Source organism: Choloepus didactylus, chromosome 2 (assembly GCF_015220235.1).
Source record: "Choloepus didactylus isolate mChoDid1 chromosome 2, mChoDid1.pri, whole genome shotgun sequence".
Classification (NCBI taxonomy): domain Eukaryota; kingdom Metazoa; phylum Chordata; class Mammalia; order Pilosa; family Megalonychidae; genus Choloepus; species Choloepus didactylus.
Window position 1 is genome coordinate 3489917 of NC_051308.1, and position 13500 is coordinate 3503416.

The window sequence follows — 13500 nt, forward strand, 5'->3', positions numbered from 1 at the left end:
ATTTTGTTGAATGCATTTTTAGTAACTAGAAGCTCAAAGAAGGTTTATATGATACTGCTTGAAATTTAATTTATAGCTCTCTAGGGGAAAAAAATTTTTTTTTCTAGCATTTTTTGAATTTCCCAGTGCATATGATGAACCTGACTTGGTGTTAGGGAACTCCAGCCACTAGTTTTGGAGCAGCCTAGCATCCTATAATATGCATCCTCAGCGTCTTTCCTTTGGATGGCATTAAACAGTGCTATTATTAGGGTTTCCAATTGCTGCCATTTTTTCACAACTATTCTGTTAATGAACGAGGGAGAAAAAGGAGATTTTTATTTACTTTGACTCTTCCTTCCTTCTACAGCTGAACTCCTTATATATTTGCAAGACCAGAATGTGAAGACAGGTGGTAGAAGAAGGCAGATGCTGCTGATGAGACTCAAGACCAATATTTCAGGACTTCGAGAACCGAAGAACAGGCCCATCAACTGATCCCGTTTCTAGAGAACCCCTGACAATCCTGAGGCTTCGTCGGGAGCTTGAGCCAGTTAACGTTTCCTCGTTCCAAGACCACCCTGTTGTTTTCCCTTGATACCATACAATGTTTCTGATTAATGTCCCAAATTCTTAACCTGGAACTGGATTTGGCAATACATAGTTCTACTTCTCAAACTGGAGTATCAGTCTTTATGTATTTATATGTATGTCTTAAGTAACCCTTCTTCCATGTCTATTGTATATTTTTCCTGATGTGTGAGGAACTGTGCAGTGTAGTCCGAGCCTTTTGTACACAGTTGATGATGGGGCACACAGCCACGGGAAGCTCTGGGAAGCTTCGTGCCTCAGTTACAACCCGTGAACCTAGAGCTTCCAAGACATGACCTTTCTGACCAGAACGTACAATACCAACTTTAAGATTCACTAATGATTAGGTCAGTGTTTAGTATTACTCTGAAATTGGTCACTTTCCTTATATGCACAGTGTGCTAAAAAGAAGCATTTTGGAAATTTACAGAAGGTTCTGGTGTTACTGTGAAATGTTTTTCTATCCCCAAGGAGGTTGAAAGGAAGTTTTTTTTCAGTAACAGATAAACCTAACCCTTTTCTCCTAATTGTTATGGTTATTTGGACAGAAGAGTGTATGCTTAATCTTGAAGCATGTTGGGAAGACAAGAATTGACCATTGTGAGTTTTTGGTTCACTCTGAAATCTGGACCACGTTCACAGACATGGCATGAAATGAGGCGGGTTCTTTGCAGATAGTATTTTGATAGACCCTGGATTGTGTCCATGCCATATTTGTGCCCACTTCTTTGAAGAACGATGTTGCAGTATGTTCATTTGGATAAACTGTAATTTGACAAATGATTTAAATAAAATATTTGCTCCACTTAGATTTGCTGGTTTCATTAGAACTTAGAAAGTCTGGGACCCATGTTCACTGCATTCTAAAAGCAGATAAGCCTGAGCTTTCTAATCTGGTCACTATGTGATAAAGTGCTTAACATAGGTTTGAGTTGCATGTTCAGATGTGGGCATGGCAGAGACGTGTCTGTTGACATAAACCAGTGGCTTTTCAAACTGACGTTACTGGCACAATCCTACCTTCTGGTGAAGTCCGTTTCTGTGTCAGTATTTTTGGTTTTACATTGGAAAACAATGACATATGTCTCTAGAAAGAAATTTTAAGATGTCAGTAAAAGTGCCGTGCCAAAAAGGTGATTGTGGGGAATTTTAAAGAATTGTCTCAATGTTATGAGCCATGCCAATACATGAAGGCTTTTGCCAGACAATTTGCCGCACGAAGAACAGTCTGTCACGTACCTGCTGCAAAGCTTTTACTTCACACCTAGAACTGGCCTGGCATATTTGCTTCCTAAGTTTTGTGGAACAAACTCAGTACTCCAGTTAGAGAACTTACATTTCTACTGCCAATTAGTGATTTTAAAGCCTAATATTCTAGAATGTCTACTTTTAGCAGAAAGAAAATTTGCCATTAAACCTGGAAAGTAGCTTCTCTTATGTTAAAAAACCTGACTACAGTTTTAAAAATTGGCCTTATTAGTAAGACACCTCATCTCATGGTAACAGCATATGGTCTTGTGGTTGGAAAATACTAATATCCTTGTAGGGGCTGTTCTCAAATATATAAGAGCTACTTGTGCTTAATTATTAAACTTTAACACCCCCTAATTAAAATACTCTGATCTAAATAGTTCTCTTTTGCCAACTTGAAACTTAAAAAAATATATTCAAGCACTGGTGTCAAAATTTGAAGAGCAACTAAAAAGTATTGGACATAACAATTTGTAAGAAGCTCATGATAGCTCTGAATATTGGCAGATTTCCTGTCCATGGCAGGAAGAAACTTTGTGCTGTTTTAACAGATTAAAGATTTGTGTAGTTTGTGGAAAGCAGATATTTTTGTTTGAATTCCTTCCCACTACCACATCGGACTACTGTTTGGTCTTCTTCCACATGACCAGGTCATTCTGGCCATCACAATAGGTTTTCTAGTAGTAGTTGCTTATTCACTGTGCTTTTTGTACTAGTATCTAAATGTACCCTTGATTACTTCTGTACAAGCTCTATACCTGTGTCCATTACAACATTGTTTTAGTCACAACAGGAACATGAACAGTGGCATGAAATACAATTCTGTTTTATAATTCTAAGGCTGCTGTTAAATTTGTGAAGTACGTAATAATCAAATGTAAACTGCAGAAGTTGGAGCAAGTGCCTACATTTTGCTATGCTATTTTGCATTGCTGCAGAGCCATGTATAATAGAAAGCAATGCAAGACTTGTAAACTCTCGCCATTTCTTGTAATTGAAGAATATAAAATGTTCCCCCCTCAGGTTATTTTGCTAATGATACACATGAGTTGCCTCTCTCTGTACATAGACACTTTTTGTTCCAGTATTTTCCTTTGATCTTTTGGAACTACAGTAGTCAAAGGCTGGAAATTTTAGCTTTCAATGTAAGCTTCAAGCTTAGCAGTTTCCTCTAGTCCAAGACAATATTTGATTGCTCATTCTGTTTGGGGCAATTTTTCATTTATCTAAATAAAATACAATCTGATTAAATGCCATGGATTTTCTTTCTGTAATTTCACCTTGGCGCTGCTTTGGTTGCTTTCCCTTTACTGTGGTGATTGTCTTCACATATTCTTTCAGTCACCTAGACGAAATTCATGACACTGTCCAAAGCATCATGGAAGTTTGGAATGTATTTGGGACACGTGTAAATGTACAAAAATCTGTACCAGTGATTCTCAACCTTTTTGGGTCAGGGGCCCTTTTAATTAGAATCTCATTAAAGCTCTAACCTCCCACTCCTCCAAATAAACAGTTTTATGTGCCATTTCTGGATAGTCACACAGACCCACTCTGAAAGCCCAGTTAAAAACTCTTTATCCAACTCTAAGACAGGAAATGGGCACGGTCCTTGGATCCCGAGATTGGCTCCTAAGCCCACAACCCATGCGACATCAGTCCAAGACTACATAACTCTTCATCTCCCATGTGATTGTGGAAATTGACCTGATGGGTAGCCTGGCACAATTCTAGTGCAAATGCAAGTTTTCCCTCTCCCAGCCCCTCCACCCGCTCCACTACCATGGGAACTAGGGAAATGACTGGGGCCCTACTTTTCTATAGGAGACAGCTAAGACTTAGATGGCCAGTTTCCAAGTGATGAGAACACAGGTCTTGGCTAAGGTGACCAGGACTTGGGGGATGGCATGGATGCAGCAATAAATTATGACTTTTACATTTGTTATTTTTTTTGTAGTGCTGGCACAGCTCAGAAAAACTACTTTTCTGATATCTAAATGTAACAGACATCTCTACAGTGTTGAACGTTCATGAGTGAGGTGTCTCCTCACTGTGCACACTCTTGTTTGTTGACATGAAAAGTTTTAACACTAAAGGGATAAGTAGTTCAAAATCAAACCTCTTACGAGAAGCTTCACTGAAGCACTCATGTTTGGAGACCAGGGGCAGAGTAACATTTCTTAAATGGTGAAAGTGGGACCCAATGTTTTATTTGCTCACAATAGGAGTACTAAAACCTCGCCCCATCTCTTAACCCTGTGCCTCTAGTCTTCCAGTAATCTCAAATTGCATCGTATAATTAATGATCACAGAGGAAATACTATAAATCAGGTGAGTTTTTTAAAGAACACATTATGCTTGTTCCCTCATATCCTTGTTGGGGGCTTACCTAATTTCTGGAGAAGCAAGTGGGATTACCTCTAGGACATGAAACCCAGCACAGCTAGGATTCTTAAAAAGTTTACAGAAATCATACTGCAGAGATGGCCAGGGGACCATTCTAAGGAGTGGGAGTTAATCCTAAGAAGCCCTTAAAAGATTTTTGGGAAATAATGCAACCCTTGTAGCTTTGTGGTTCTCCAGGGGGTCTTGGAGTTGTGATACTGCCCCACCCTGCTCCTCGTGGGTGCCTCCCAAAGCCCCCATGGTTTTGGTTGTCACAATGACCAGGGTGTTACTGGAATTTAATGATGCTAAGCATCCTGCAAGGCACGAGACAGTTTTTCATAGGAAAGGAGTTTCTACCTGAAATGCTGAAGGCATCTAGCTTCTGGAGAATTGGATTGAAGCCTGGGCAAAGGCTGAAAATAGCCTGGATGAGAAATCGGCTGGAGAGCCAGGGATGAGGTCAACAGAGAGGAGGCAGAATGAGCGGGTGTGATGCCTGATTATCTGTCATGGGGAACAGGGTGGGTGAAGAGTGAAATTTCAGGCTAGAGGAGCTACTTGTTGACATGTGGGGGCAGCTGGGGGGAGGGATGTTTTGGAAATGTTGAATTTGAGAGACCCATGAGATATCCAAGGCTGGCAATAGAGATACGGCTCTGATAAACAGAAGAGGAGTTGAAGACAGAGGCATCTACAGCTCTTTTGCCCTCTCTGTGCCATTGGACACACTTAGGGAAAAAGAATCCTCATAGATTTCTGCAACATTTCTTAAAAGCTCATGCAAAGGATCTGTATTTTCTAAACAGTATAACTTCTACAGTTTGTTCAAACACCACAATTACATGGAACTTTGAATAGAAAGTGAGATATGGTAGGTTTGTGTAGGTTAGCATGAAATAGTGACACATCCCAAAGTAATTAGGGCAGAGTAAAAATATATATTCGGGGCCCCGCTGAGGAGCTGGGGGAAAATGTGGAAGAGTTGGACTTCCTCCCCTGTATTGTTGCTGATGTTCTCACAAACATTGAGGACTGATGGTTTGATGTGCTGAGCCCTCTATCATGGGACTTGCCCTTGTGAAGTTTGTTACTGCAAAGGAGAGGCTAAACCTACATATAATTGTGCCTAAGAGTCTCCCCCTGAGTACCTCTTTGTTGCTCAGATGTGGCCCTCTCTCTCTCTCTCTAGCTAAGCCACCTTGGCAGGTGAACTCACTGCCCTCCCCCCTACGTGGGACCTGACTCCCAGGGGTGTAAATCTCCCTGGCAATGCAGGATATAACTCCCGAGGATGAATCTGGGCCCAGCAACGTGGGATTGATAACATCTTGACCAAAAGGGGGATGCGAAATGAAACAAAATAAAGTTTCAGTAGCTGAGAACTTTCAAATGGAGTCGAGAGGTCACTCTGGTAGACATTCTTATGCACTATATAGGTAACAATTTTAGGTTTTAATGTATTGGAATAGCTAGAAGTAAATACCTGAAACTATCAAACCCAACCCAGTAGCCTGGACTCTTGAAGATGATTGTCTAACAATGTAGCTTACAAGGGGCGACAGTGTGATTATGAAAACCTTGTGGATCGCACTCCATTTATCTAGTATATGGATGAATGAGTAGAAAAATGGAGACAAAAACTAAACGATAAATAGGGTGGGACGGCGGGGATGATTTGGCTGTTCTTTTTTACTTTTATTTTTTATTCTTATTCCGATTCTTTCTGATGTAAGGAAAATGTTCAAAAATAGATTGGGGTGATGAATGCGTGACTATATGATGGTACTGTGAACAGTTGATTGTACATCATGGATGATTGTGTGGTATGTGAATGTATCTCAATAAAACTGAATTTAATTAAAAAAAATTTCCTGCACAAGCTTTGGCTTAGTTTAGGGAGACGAAGATCTAGATTCCACTTTCCCTGTCAGCAGCAATTTCCTCATTTCAGAATGAATAACTGCATATTTCACAAGTTGTTCTTGCTGTGAAAGTGCATTACAAACTAGAAAGCAAAATTCACAGTAATACATTCATATTATTAGTAATTAGTAAATTAGGAAGTAATTAGAAAAGAAGGAGGATTTTCAATAAAGTGGTCCACTAGGAGCCATTTTGTGATTGCTGAGGAATTGCTTTTTCCAGGAATACTTCCCCCAGTTGATTTGGATGATACGATCTTCCTTAAGGTTATCTAGATATATATTTTTTTCCCACATATGCTCTTATTTAGGGAAGAAGTATCCGGTTTGTGGGTTACCTACGTTTCTTTTCCTTTCTCCTCTCCCCTTTGCCTTTTCAGCATTGCAGTCCGCTAGTCCATTTTCCCAGAAAGAGAAGGACAGTGTGAGCCGAGGGGCCCTGGCTGGGGATTAAATAAACCAGACCTGCAGCCTCTTCCCCACCACTCCCAGTCCCAGGCATCCCCAGACCACGTGTCATTCAGGCCTTTTTTTCTTGCAGGCCTCTGCTGGCCTTCTCAGCTCTGCCTGCTAGCTGGCATCTCTCTCGAACTGGAAGGCTAAAAGAGAATTCTTTAGCTAGTACATTTTGTTTTGCCAGAAAAAAGTTATAGGAAGAAATTTAAACTGACCAAAGGCCATGAAGCGTTTCCTGGGCCGTGTGATGACAGCGGAATTCGGAGACCTGTGTTCTAGAATTACCTTGAAGGAGTTGTGTGATCTTGGCAGATCACCTAACAGCCTTCTCTATCCTGGTCTGGACCTATGGCTTTCTTATAGTAAGGAGGATCTTCTAGGAGGCCTTTCCCCAAAATCTCGAGGGCATTTGGTTACCAGTTCTGTCTTCTGTGCTCACAGATTACAAGGATGTTGTAAATCCCAGATTACAAGGGCCTCTCTCAAACCTGTACTTCTCCCTAGGGCTTGTGTATAGACCTGTGCATCACCCACGGCTCCCCAGGAGCACCTGCTGCAGAGAAACAGGCACAGGTTGCTTTCTGGCCCCTTATTAGCTTCCCTGATATTAAGATTCTGAGCAAACAAGCGGGACCAAGAAAGGTCAATAAAGCTGTGGTAGAAATGATACAGTAATGGTGTGGCTGTCTAAGTGTGTTTCCTTCTTTCAGCATCAGCATCATCTGGGAACCTGTTAGAAATGCAAATTCTCAGGCCTGAGACACTGTGGGGTTGGGTTCTGCAGTCTGTGTTTTCCAAGCCCTCCAGGAGATGTTGAAGTACTGAAGTTTGAGGGTCCCTGTAGTAATAAAAGGCTGCAATAGGGACTCAAGTTAATGTTCTCAAAAGCCAAAAACAGGTTAACAAACAGGTGAAAAAATTTTCCCCTCCCTCCCCTGCAGCTGCTTCTATTTTTTTTAATGCAATTTTATTGAGATGTATTCACATACCATACAATCATCCAAGTGTACAATCAATTTTTCACAGTATTGTCATATAGTTGTGCATTCATTATCACAATCAGGTTTTTGAACATTTTCATTACTCCAAAAAATAAAAGAGAATAAAAATAAAAGTAAAAAGAACACCTAAAACATCTCATACCCCTTTCCCCCCATATTATTCATTTACCTTTTGTCCCCATTTTTCTACTCATTTGTCCATACAGTGGATAAAGGGAGTGTGAGCCACAAGGTTTTCACAATCACACAGTCACAGCATATAAGCAATATAGTTGTATGATCGTCTTCAAGAATCAAGGCTACTGGATTGCAGTTCAATAGTTTCAGGTATTTCCTTTTAGCTAGTCTAATGCATAAAAAATAAAAAGGGATATCTATATAATGCATAAGCATATCCTCCAGAATGACCTCTCAACTCCATTTGAAATCTCTCAGCCACTGAAACTTTATTTTGTTTCATTTCTTTTCCCCCTTTTGATCGAGAAGGCTTTCTCAATCCTATGATGTTGGGTCCAGGCTCATCCCCAAGAGTCATGCCCCATGTCCGCAACTGCTTCTTGCCCATAGAAATGTTTGCGTGTTAGGAAAATGCCATTTTTCCCTCTGAAATATAATTGGGACAAATCTAAGTCTAAAACCAAATGCAAAAAGAGCCATGACCTCCTGCCCGTTTGCCCTGCAACCCTTGTCGACTGCCTTACACGTTGGTGTTAACAACATAGTGATGTAGGACAACGAGCGTGGCTATTTGAGTGAGACACCTGGAGTTTTTTTTTTAATTCATTTTTATTGAGATATATTCACATACCATGCAGTCATACAAAGCGTACATTCAGTTGTTCACAGCACCTTTATACCGTTGTGCATTCATCACCAAAATTAATTTTTGAACATTTCCATTTCACACACACAAAAATAATAAGTACAAAAATTAAAGTGAAAAAAAAAAAAAGAACACTGGGTGCTTTTTTTTTTTTTTGCCCTCATTTTTCTACTCATCCATCCATACACTGGACAAAGGGGAGTGTGGTCCTTATGGCTTTCCCAATCACATTGTCACCCCTCATAAGCTACATTTTTATACAATTGTCTTCGAGATTCATGGGTTCTGGGTTGTAGTTTGATAATTTCAGGTACTTACTGCTAGCTATCCCAATTCATTAGAATGTAAAAAGGGTTGTCTAAAGTGTGCGTAAGAGTGCCCACCAGAGTGACCTCTCGGCTCCTTTTGGAATCTCTCTGCCACTGAAGCTTATTTCATTTCCTTTCACATCCCCCTTTTGGTCAAGAAGATGTTCTCCATCCCACGAGGCCGGGTCTACATTCCTCCCCGGGAGTCACATTCCACGTTGCCAGGGAGATTCACTCCCCTGGGTGTCTGATCCCACATAGAGGGGAGGGCAGTGATTTCACCTTTCAAGTTGGCTTAGGTAGAGAGAGAGGGCCACATCTGAGCAACAAAGAGGCATTCGGGAGGAGGCTCTTAGGCACAAATATAGGGAGGTCTAGCCTCTCCTTTGCAGCAACAGTCTTCCCAAGGGTAAATCCTGTGGTAGAGAGCTCAACCCATCAAACCACCAGTCCCCTATGTCTGTGAGCACAACAGCAACCATCGAGGTGGGGAAGCCCAACACCCCTGCATTCTCCACCAGCTCCTCAAGGGGTATACAGTTGTGTGTTTTTTTTCATTGTTTTTTTTTTTTTAATTAACTCTTTTTTTTTAATTGACTATATTAAAAAAATGGAAAAAAATACAATAAAAAAACATTTCAAACAAACCATAACATAACATGGGAGTAAGAAAAAGACAACTAACCTAAAATAACTGCTTTACTTCCAACATGTGCCTACTCTACCCCACGAAAATAACCTAATATAGCAACATTTCTGTGAACTTGTTCCTACCATACCCATCAGAAATTAACAAACCATAGTCATCCCTGGCCATTCCCAGAAAGTTAAATTTACCCGTGATAGCTTATCTGTTCTTACCGGGTTATTGTTCCCCCTTCAATAATTGCTCTCTATCGCTAGTTCCCCTACATTCTACATTATAAACCATTTATTTTACATTTTTCAATGTTCACATTAGTGGTAGCATATAATATTTCTTTTTGTGCCTGGCTTATTTCGCTCAGCATTATGTCTTCAAGGTTCATCCATGATGTCATATGTTTCACGATTTCGTTCCTTCTTACTGCCACGTAGTATTCCAGACACCTGGAATTTTGAATCCTGGCTGTCTCCTCTTGGCTGGGTAACCTCAGAACAGTTATTAACTTCTCCAGGTCTCAGTTTCCCCATCTGTAACAACAGGAGCTTGACCTGGCAGGATTGTTGGGAGGAATAATTGAAAGTATCTAGAGCGCAGACACCCGGTGTAGGAGGGCCTTCCCTCTCCACTCAGTCTTCCATGGACAGTGGAGCTGTCGCCCACCAGTGGATTTAAGCAGGGCAGGTATTTTTGCAGCTTGGAAATCAAGCACAAACTTGATTTGTGCATTCAATAATGATTCTTTAGGTTCAACAATATTTTGGTTTGCCTCAGGCGAAGGAGACCACAGAATGTCATTTTATCCTGGTCCATTTTTCACAGCTATGTGTATGGTCAAAAATTCTAAGGGTCTCATTTTTATCTTATTTAGAGAGATGTCAGTTGTTTAACTGATATTCTAAAAGGCAGACTAATTGATCTGTATTTTTAGATCATTAAATTCTTATTTGCTTAAAAAGTTTTAAGCCTAATCTTGCTTACCTGCAAAGGAGGTATAGCAATCCTTTGTTCTAGACCTAACAAGGAGGGATAAAGCAGCGCAAAATAAAAGTTGAATATCCTGAGGTGTCTCAGTTTCTGGGGCTGCCATAACAAAGTGCCACAGACTGGATGCTTTAAACCAACAGAAAGTTGTGTCTCACAATTCTGGAGGCTAGAAATCCAACGTCAAGCTGTTGGCAGGGCCATGCTCCTGCTGAAACCTGTAAGGGAGAATGCTTCCTTGCTCTTCCTAGTTTCTGGTGGTTTGTGGGATCGGCACTCCTTGGCTTGCAGCTGCAGCTGTTTAATGTCTACCCCGTCCTCACACGGTGGGCTCCACTGTCTTCTCCTTTTTTTGTTAGGACGCTGTCCCCTGCTCCTGGGTGAACTCGTTTTCACTTAGCTAATTCCACCTGCAGTTACCTGATTTCCAAAATAGGGTCACATTCACCCTCAATATATCTTTTGGGGGACACCATTTAATCCATAATCTGAAGGTTCTGAAAATTGTTGTAGAGAATGCAAATGTTTTTGTGAAGAGCAAGTTAGATTCCATTACAATAAACAACATTCACCAAACAAATAATTTTGTCTTAGAATTCACTCCTAGTAAATTAGTGAAAAGAGGAGCTTCTCCCACCCATCAAAATTCCCAGCCAGGTTGCAGGAGGTGGCTCGCACACACCACCCTCCCCAGTGATCCTTCTAAGCACCTGTATCTTTTAAAGTATAGCAATGTAGTGTTTTACCTGAAGTGTGTGAACAAGACCTGACATTTCGAATCAAAGTCATTTTGGATGCCTCAGCTCTTCCCTTTTCTTGCCAGGTGAAATGACAAAAAAGCAGCAATGGCTGGTTCCTCCAACAAGAGAAGATTTGGGGCCCACTCTGTCCTCCATTTTTATATCATTATCTTTACCTGTTAATGGCAATGCTTTCTTCCCATTAAGACCCTATCTCCTAAGGCAGAATAAAAGCCTACATTACTTCACAAAATCTATGTGTGAGCAACATCTGTGGGAGGAATGAGTGAGAAGGGGGGCGTGCCAGTTTGAATGTATTATGTCCTCCAAAATGCCATTATCTTTGATGCAAACTTGTGTGGGCAGATGTATTAGTGTTGATTAGATTGTAATTCTTTGATTGAGTGTTTCCATGGAGATGTGACCCATCCAACTGCAGGTGATGACTTTGGTTGGATAATTTCCATGGAGGTGTGGCCCTGCCCATTCAGCGTGGGCCTCGATTAGTTTATTGGGCCTTGATTAGTTTATTGGATCAGACAGGAGTGAGTTTGCTACAGCCAAGAGGGATACTTTGAAGAACACACAGGAGCTGAGAGAGGAGCTGCAGCTTGCAGAGCAACATTTTGGAGATGGCCTTTGAAAGTAGACTCTTGCTCTGGAGAAGCTAAGAGAGGACAAACACCCCAAGAGCAACTAAGAGTGACATTTTTGAGGAGCTGCAGCCTGGAGAATAACATCCTGGGAGAAAGCCATTTTGAAACCAGAACTCTGGAGCAGACGCCAGCCACCTGCCTTCCCAGCTAACAGAGGTTTTCCATATGCCATTGGCCATCCTCCAGTGAAGGTACCTAATTGTTGATGATTTACCTTGGACACTTTATGGCCTTAAGACTGTAACTGTGTAACCAAATAACCCCCTTTATAAAAGCCAATCCATTTCTGGTGTTTTGCGAAAAGGCAGCATTAGCAAACTGCAACAGGGGTAAGGGTCAAGAGAACGACAGCTCCAAGTAATTCTGAAGCTCAGGTGTTCAGGGAGCTCATCCTTTCAATGGAAACTTCGAAAGCTGATTTAAATTGGTCCCGTCAGAGACTCAGAGTAAATTGTTATATGTATAACCTCTTGGGATTAGACTCAGCAATGAGCATTCCAGAGTTGGGTGGGTGGGCCTCAGGGCCCCCACCCTGCTCTTCTCCTAGTTTGGGGAGGGAACTGAAGTTCTGCAGGCCTGCCCAGTGGGAGGAGATGGCCACAAGCTGGTGCCGAAAGCCCCTTGCCCCATACAAGGCTGGTTGGCAAATAGAACATTTGCCTTCCCCCTTCACCACCCAGCATTGCCCCACTGAATTCCCACAATTTTTTTGGTCCTCACACACTGCTCTTTGACTGCATCTCGTGTCCTGTCAAGGCTGCTTGGGGTGTGATGGAAGGCTTTTTCACAGTCAGAGAAGTAAAAAATAAGGCATTTGGCATAAGGCTCTCACTTAAGTTGGAAGACGTGAATATAGTTTAAAGGATGAAATTGGTGGAAACCACTCAATATTTAATAATCTAGGTTTATATGGTACCTTCTATTTGTTTAATCTTTAGGCAAACACCTCTTGGTCTCTCCGATAAATGAGACACAGAGGGCCCTGTGTTGTTTATTTCACAGCAGGCTAAGGCTGTTAGCCCAAAAATCTGCTAGTGCCAACCTGAAATTCTCACACATCGTATTATTTAACATATAGCCCAAATAAACATGTTTCTGGCCATTTCATCTGCCTACTTTGCAAGCCTGGTATACTACAACCAACATCTCCTAGCATAGATAAGATAAACCCTGGGACCATAAAAGACCCCAAATGCTAAGGAGCTCCCTGAGCTACAGACTCCCCACCTCGTTTGAGTGACATCACTGAGACACGAAGTCCCCTCTCTGCATCCCCTCTTCCCCTTCAGTGTGGTAGCTTCCCATCCCAGTCTCTGGAAATTGCTCCTGCTGTGAGGGACTGCCCCCTCACTCAAACCTGTCAGAACACTGCCCCCAAATAAAGCCTGCAGTGTGTTACTGCCATCTAATGGGCCTGCCTTTTTTCTTGCTCAACTGTGAAATTCTCGAATTCACAACAGCCTCCATTTTCTTCCTTGTAAAAGAAAGTTGGATACGATGATCTCTAGACTCATTCCTGGTCAAACTTCTACTCTCCATAGCATTTTCACATACAGTTTATGCATTTGATTCTCACAATTATCAGTGTCTTCATTTTACAAATACGGAAGTGCTACTTAGGTTAGAGGGTTTGCCCAAAGTCCTGCAGCCAGGAGGAGACAGTAAGAAAAGGGGTCCTCGTGCAATGCCCCCTATGTCCTTATCTTGCCTCTTTTGGGGCAGATAAAGTAATATACAGAGACAAAATCATATACCCAT

The 13500-nt window shown here is 41.5% G+C and overlaps 1 protein-coding gene across 2 annotated transcripts in view; it reads left to right on the plus strand.

Annotated features, from left to right (window-relative positions):
• The window catches only part of AKAP12 (A-kinase anchoring protein 12), a 102319-nt gene extending 99242 nt beyond the window's left edge, over positions 1 to 3077 (plus strand). For both annotated transcript variants that reach the window (XM_037819463.1, XM_037819473.1), the window contains one exon: positions 350 to 3077. The gene's annotated coding sequence lies outside the window, so the exon portion shown is untranslated. The remainder of the gene's footprint in view (positions 1 to 349) is intronic.
• The last annotated feature ends 10423 nt before the right edge of the window (positions 3078 to 13500 follow it).